Genomic DNA, 8038 nt, shown 5'->3' on the forward strand with positions numbered 1-8038 from the left:
CCAGGCAGAGGGCCTAGTCACATAGAGATGGTCCCTAAAACTCTCTGTCCAGGCAGAGGGCCTAGTCACATAGGTGATTTCCACATACAGTGAGAGACTGTCTCAAATATACAAATAAATAAGTAAACTAATAAACAGGAAAGGCAAGCAGTTGAGGAAGACTCTCAATGTTGACCTCAGGTCTCTACATGCACACACACACACACACATGTACACATGCACATACAAAATGCCCTACAATTTCTAAAACCATAGTAGAGTATGAAGTCAAATGGAGTCTGAGGGCTACTACTGAGTCTTCCCTGTAGCTAGCTGACATAAACCTAGCCAGCACAACTGACACTGAGCTCTAGGTTCCGTGAGAGACCCTATCTGAAACCTAAGGTGGAGCAGCACCAGGCAAGACGCTGGACACCACCGGCAATAACACAGTGTCTAGGTCCTGTAAGTGAAAAGTGACCCTTTAGAAAACAGAACTGATTTTTCTTCACCCACTGACCCATCTCACCAGCCTACATTTTAGGTTTCCTAATGAGATTCTGAACAGCCATGAAAATGTTATCAACTAGACAAATGTTTCGCTTTAAACTGAGAGACAGCAGTATTTCTTCTCCCTTATTGCTGTCCCACTGCTAGCCCACCTTAGGGCCTTTGAATTTTTATCAAAGTATAATCTATAAAGTATAATTTATACTTTGTCTCTTAAACGCTGTAATTAAAACAGTGACCACCAAATCATACTTACTTTAGAAAACTCTTGGCCTGAACAATTCTGAACTCTCGACAAAGATCATGATTTGTAAAATTTGGTCTCTATGTGACTAGGCCCTCTGCCTGGTCAGAGTTTTAGGGACCATCTCTATGTGACTGGGCCTTCTGCCTGGTCAGAGAGTTTTAGGGACCATCTCTATGTGATTAGGCCCTCTGCCTGGTCAGAGAGTTTTAGGGACCATCTTTATGTGACTAGGCCCTCTGCCTGGACAGAGAGTTTTAGGGACCATCTCTATGTGACGAGGCCCTCTGCCTGGTCAGAGAGCTTTAGGGACCATCTCTATGTGACTGGGCCTTCTGCCTGGTCAGAGAGCTTTAGGGACCATCTCTATGTGACGAGGCCCTCTGCCTGGTCAGAGAGTTTTAGGGACCATCTCTATGTGACTAGGCCCTCTGCCTGGTCAGAGAGTCCTAGTACTATATTCAACACACATCTCTATAACCACCTTCTCTTTCTGTTTTCTAGGGGTCAAACTTAGACTCCTTGTGCAACCAGCACTTGGATGGAGCCAACACTGTAGCCATCATTTGTGCATGTGTCAGGAATCTATTTTATTTTCTTGGAGACAAGGTTTCACTGTGTAGCCCTGACTGTCCTTAAATTTGCTATGTAGATCAGGTTGGTGTCCAACTCACAGAGATTCACCTGTCTCTGTTTCCTAAGTCCTGGGACTGAAGATGTGTGCCACCATACCAGAACAGGGGTCTATTCTTTTATAATTTAAATCACAACTTTTGAAGATTCCAGAGTTAAAGAATTTTACATCCTATAACTATAAAACTCCTAGAAATATCAACGATAATAAAGGTAAACAATTGAGCTTATTCTTCAGAACAGAAGAAATGTAAAACATTTAACAATATAGCTGCTTGAGGAAATTAGTTTTCCATTGTCTGTTGTAGAAATGTCTCTTTCAGTCCAGGTAGATCTAAGCATGTAACTCACACCGGCGTAGACTCTGTGATCCTCCTACCTCACACTACAGTTCTACCACGCCCAGCTAGGAATAAGGTTTTTCAAAGGTGTTTCAAAAGTGAAAAGTCAGGGGGCGTGGAAAGATGACTCAGTCACTGAAAGTCCTTGCAGTTTTGGGTTCCCAGTACCCACAAGGCATCTCACATCTACCTGCTACTGCAGTTCTGGGGCTCCAGCCTTCTTTGATCTCTGAGGTAACCTCCATATATGCAATGCATATGAGCACACACAACACACACATATAAATAAGAACAAAAATTGTTGAAAAGCACTAAGTAAAATTCACACATGCTGAGATTAACTCAGTTATACATTCAACATATGTCGAATATATATGTCCTAACATCTAAGTGGTGATCCCTTGAAGTCTAAGCCTAGACTTAGCACAGGATCCAACTCTCTGAATGAAGAGGATGAAACAGATATTTGGAAACGCATATCTATATCTATATCTATCTATATATCAGTATCACTCTGCTGCAGGATATTTGATCACACTGTGAACCCCAAGATTGTGTTCTTTACTAAAACAAACAAACAACAACAAAAAAAAACACTTTGTTGTGGTTGGCTCACCCCTAGCATACCTCATTTAGCCAAGAGCTAAATGAAGTCAACCTGCTAGCTCAGAGAGGCAGAGAAAACATCCAGCTAAGCTTCCTACCCCACTGACCTCCCAGAAGAAAGAGTCTCCTCGGGCTGCCTTAAATCCCCTTCCATTCAAAGACCTTCCTTCTGTTTCCTTATGTTCACTTCCTGTCAGCTGGTTGCTTGTTCGTCCTCTTGACCTAGGTTGGCTTTATTTAGCTCTCAGCTAGGGTTGAGCCATACCACAAGTACTTATTTACAGTAAACAGAAAGTTCTAGGATCAGTTCATAATCTCAGGGTTCACAATATGTCCAAATATCCTGCAACATCACTCAGAATACCCAAGAGCCAATAAAAGAATATGGTAAGCATGCAATAGAATATAATTCAGTCTTAAAAATGATTCTCTGAGGGCTGGAAGGAAAGATGGTTCCAAAGTTAAATGTTTGCTAACCTTCCAGAGGACCCAAGTTTGGTTTCCAGCATCCACATGGCAGCTCACAACTATCCATAACTTTCATTACGTGGTATTTGAAACTCTCTTTGGCTTCTGAGGGCACCAGTAACATACAATAGTAAGCATACATACAAGTAGGCCAAACATTCATACACATAATAAAATAAATTGTCTTTAAATATTTTTTCTGGCATGGGCTAGAATCCAGATAAACCTTGGTACATCTTGCTAAATAAATGGCATCAGCCAGTGTCGGAAGGACAACCATGTATGACTGCACTTACACAAGGAAGCCGCAGAGAACAATTCAGGAGCAGGAAGCAAAGCTACACCCAGTGATGTGTACCTGTAAACGCAACACTCGAGAAGCGGAAGCCAGAGGCTCACAAGCTTGGAGCTCAGGAAACAACGCAGCCTCTAAGCTTTTAAAAGCGAATGTTTTAAGAAGTCATAGTCACCAGTACCCGAGAGGGACAACAAATGCCAGGGACTGCTCAGAGGGCTCAGAATCTCAGTTCAAAGGACTAAAAAGTCTTACAGGCAGATGAAGAAGCACGGTGGTCCACACCATCATTAAAACTGAAAGATGTGACAACATGGAGAGCTCTTGCCTCACACATCCAAGGCTCCAGATGTGAGACCCAGCAGCACAAAGAAAAACAAATCATAGGCAGATACTTATTTTATGGTTGGATATCAACATGTCAATATAATACTTTAGCTACATCGTATACTAAGAATTTTAACAGTGAGAAAAATTAAACGTATATACATAGAAACTATACCTTAAAAAGTAGATTGAGAAAACTGTTTCACTCTGTATTCCAAAGTAGTCGGCTGCTAATGGGACTCTGTCTCCATGTTGTGTTTCCTAGCTAAACAATGGTTTTGTGGTTGAAAGAACAAAAAAATGCAGGAAATTAAAGTTATTTACAGAGGGGATGACAGCACAATCACAGCTACAAGCTAGAACTTTCAATGGAGGGTTAAATACTGCAATCAAATGCAAAACTTCAGGCCAGTGTCTAAAATGGAAAAGCCATGGACTCTGCTCACATGGACACTGGCTGATCCCACGTGGACACTGACGAAGAAGAACCTGAATTTTAAGTACGGAAGGAAGGCAGCAGTCTTTAAGGCCGGCTGCGGGAAGCCCTCTCTAGCACTTTTAGCTTGACTTCTCACTTAGGAACCCTTTTCCTCTGGCCCCTCAGTGAGTCTGTGCCTGATACTGAGCACTGTTCTTCTGAAAGAGCAGTGACAGTGCTGACTATGCTCTCCAGTCACATGACACTTTACAAACCATCTTCTGTCTGTGAAAAGCACAGCTTACACACATGAATGCCACAAAGAAAATAATGCCTAATCCCTGGGGAGTTATCATTCTATCTAAATTCCATTGAAAAGCTTAAGGCTAGACAAACATTAAGTAAGTGGCTTTCCTTTGCAACAGTGTTTCAACTCTATGTGCTAGATTGTATTTTCCACCAAGGAGGAGCCTTCCCACACCTGTGTTCAATTTTCATGTGAAAAATTCTAAGAACTATTAGCTAATGTTTCAAAGAGTCTACAAACACTATGGCAGAGGAATCTCAGGCTAGATAAATATTGTAATAATAAAAATACTAACAAGGAAGTTGATGGAATTTTATCTTTAGCAAACATTTTTGAGCCCTAGACAAAATAAATTTCAATTTTTCCCACTTTATTTCATAATTGAAAATTATCTTGAAAGTGGAATTAGTATCATATAATACTGATGCATCATGGTTTATACACTATAGAAATTTTCCCTCTCTCATTTTTTAAAGATTTATTTCATTTATACGAGGGACACTGTAGCTATCTTCAAACACACCAGAAGAGAGCATCAGATCCCGTAACAAGTGGTTGAGCCACCATGTGGTTGCTGGGTATTGAACTCAAGACCTCTGGAAGAGCAAGTAGCCAGTGCTCTTAACCGCTGAGCCATCTCTCCAGCCCCGTAGAAATTTCTCTTTAAAGAGAAATTTTTTTGAGGAGAAAGGGTCTGGCAGCTGCGCAGAATGGCTTCCAGTTCCTGAGCACAGTGGGTCCTCTGCTCCAGCCTCCTAAGCAGTTAGAACTAGAAAGCAGCTTGTGTCACTTTTAAAGGGAAATGAAGCAGAAAGCACACTGTGGTTTTCTTTCCAGTGACGCATGATGGGAAGTGTACAGTTAAGGATGCTTTCACTGTCTAGTGTGGCAAGTTCCTACTCCATGGGTTAATGAATGAGAAAACTCAAATGGACCAACCTAGTAAACCACCTAGCTCTAAGTTACACCGGGCAGACCCTTCCTACAGACCCTCAGTAATGGCAGCATCAGTTCAGTCCTGGGAAGAACTATGTGAGGAAAACCTCAGCAGGCTCAGCAGTGATCGAGACCATTCCAGACAAAGGACATGACACCGGAGAGCATAAATATCAGAGTGCAGAGTGTGTGACACATCTCCTTCTCACCTCTGTGTGTACGATATATGTGTGGCACCTCATCTGTCCAAATGTGTGCACAGCACTTGTGTGAGATCACATGACAACTTCCAGCGTCTCTCCTGGCCGTCTTCTACCTTGCTTGTTTGAGTTAGGGTCCCCTGTTCACCACAGTCCATAACAGCCTAGCTATCACAGACACTTCCAGGGATTCTCCTGTCTCTGGCTACCATGCTGTAGCAGCATTGGGATTACAAACTAAAGTGTCGGGCTTTACATGGGTTCTGGGGATCTGCCAACTTAGGTCCACACAACACCAACCACTTTACAAACTGAGCCACCTCCGCAGTCCTTTCTAAAATGTCATTAATGAATTGGTATAAGCCAATAACTATACCACAAAACCCCTATACTCCTCCTAAGGACGTCGAGGAATTTACAATGCCATCAACGAAATTCTGATTGCAAGCAGACCAGTTCAAGAGAACTCAGTTAAGTTCTAAGCAAGCCAAAGGTCTGGGAAGCAGCGGCTCACCTAGTCCCTCTCACCTGGGTGTTATCACTTGATTTCTGTTTCCTTCTTATGTCAACATGGAAGAGACTGTCTCCAAGACCAGTAAAGTACTACACACCCATGATCCCAGCACTCAGGAGAATGACAGAGTCCAATGCCAGCCTGAGCTAAGGAGACCTCAGCTTGAAAATAAAACAAGTTGCCACAACAGAGTTCCAACTGAAAAATGCTATGATCACACAGCTCTAAGTCAAATCAGCAAGAGAAAATCTGCAATTTAATAGACACTGCATCTTACAACCCCTCAAAAGAAATTGACTAGTTATTCTTTTACACAATTGTTCCTTCTGTGACTGTACCGTTTCCCTTTAAGGGAATACAGTAGAGGGGAACTTTTTTAGAGAAATATTGTCTGGCTGTCCACAGGTATACAAACTGCTAGAATAATATCTAGAGAAATGAGCAGCCTCCAGGTCAGGGATTAGCCAACTGCCACACATTCCTGTTGATGTATGAGAATACTGAACAAGTGCCACTGAACAACTATTTCAGATAAATCTGCTCAACTTCTGGCAGTTAACTCTGACTCTTATTACCAGCTGCCAAGCACTGAGGGAGTTACCTTGCCCGCGCAAAATGAAAAGGATAAACTTTCAAAATGTTACTGACACCTTTCTCTGTAGGTTATACCGAGCTCATCTCGTAATTTTGAATTAGAATATCAAGAGAAAGTGGACTTTGTAGCTATTCCATAATTACAGATGCTTAAATTTTCATCCGAGGGAGTTAGTTTTATATTAACCAAGTTGCAGGGGGAAAAAAAAAATCTCAGGGTTAGCATGTAAACACTGATGGACCTCAATGTAGCCAACAATTTCCAAGAGCTAAGAGGTGAAGCTTTGCCAAATTGTATCCACTATGTATCTTTTCCGGGACCGAATGACTACTTCAGGAAGACATCAGTGATTGCAAAGCTAGTTCAATTCCATTATCAAACAGCCTTACAGACACCAAATAGCTACTGAGCAGCATTCAATCAGCTTTGTCTAACTCGCTAGCAGACGCTGAGCAATTCAGTTCCACAATGCAGTCTACTTAAACTCCCAAATAGGAAAACCCGGCTCTACGCCTCCTGCGGACCATGAGGGCCATAGATTAAGGGCATCTTCCCTGGTTGAGTGCAACTGCAGTCATTCGCTTGCTAAATGGCCTTTAGGTCGTTGGGATTTGTAAAGCGGATCAGATGGAACGTGGGACAATGGTCTCACGCACGACGCGTGACTTCCATTGTCAATCAATCCTCGGGGCTGGAAGGATACTACAAGTTAGGACCTGCGCTCCTAAGTCACTCGCACTTGCGCAGCGCGTAGTGCCCGCAACCCGGGCTCCACAGCAGAGATCCCGGGGCTCCGGGGTCCTTCACGCCCCACCCTGAGCCACACTGACCTGCGTGCTCGCGGGCCCCGCTCCTGAGGCGGCCTCCACCACAGGCCCGGCCGCGCCACTGAGCGGCCGTCACCCACGCGGGCCGCTCTCACGAGGACACCCCGGGTATCCCGAAAGGGAACCAGGCGGAACCCAAGAATCCGCGGGTCAGGAGCAAGGAGGGCCCCAGGTAACGCGCGCGCCAGAAATGTTGGCGCCGAGCTCGGCACGTGACTCGCTCGCGAGGCCACGCCCCTCTAGACCACGCCTCCTGCCCGACCAGGACTAACTGGCCGCCTCCGCCGCGGGGCGGAGCCTCTCCTTCCTTTCTCGGAAAGCAGCTGCGGATTAGACCTGGGTGGGGGAGGTGGGGGTGAAATAGGGGCGGCAGCATAGATTCTGAGCAAAATAATACCGAGTTAATACTGTGAGGAGTCCGTATTAAACAGATACATTACCCTGAAGTCCAAAGCTATATATTTAATTTTTACTTTGGTTGCTACTACACTCATGTAAACTGAATTGGCCATATAAAATTTGCCACACCTACCTCATCTTGTTCTCACACTTCAGAGACTAGCCAGAACACATCAGACAGATGTGACCATTGTAAGCTAGGGATACGTGGTTACATAAAAATAAGATTTTACAAATTTCTCTCCACTGCTTCTCCACAAGACAATCTCTGATAAAGAAACTACCTGTTCACACTAGTGTGTCTGACCAGTCTAGCCAGAGGAGTTACCACACAGTCTACAACACCAAGATTCAAACACATATAAATGCATTCTTAAAAAGGATTTGTACATAGACTAAAAGAACAGGAAATTACAAGCTTGTTAACATTTCAACTTTC

General features: G+C 43.6%; 1 protein-coding gene across 2 annotated transcripts in view; it reads right to left on the reverse strand.

Moving 5' to 3' along the window:
* The window catches only part of Osbpl1a (oxysterol binding protein like 1A), a 186133-nt gene extending 178764 nt beyond the window's left edge, over positions 1–7369 (reverse strand). For both annotated transcript variants that reach the window (XM_029471901.1, XM_021150443.2), the window contains exon 1: positions 7204–7369. The gene's annotated coding sequence lies outside the window, so the exon portion shown is untranslated. The remainder of the gene's footprint in view (positions 1–7203) is intronic.
* Between the last annotated feature and the right edge of the window lie 669 nt (positions 7370–8038).

This window comes from Mus caroli, chromosome 18, assembly GCF_900094665.2.
Source record: "Mus caroli chromosome 18, CAROLI_EIJ_v1.1, whole genome shotgun sequence".
Lineage (NCBI taxonomy): Eukaryota > Metazoa > Chordata > Mammalia > Rodentia > Muridae > Mus > Mus caroli.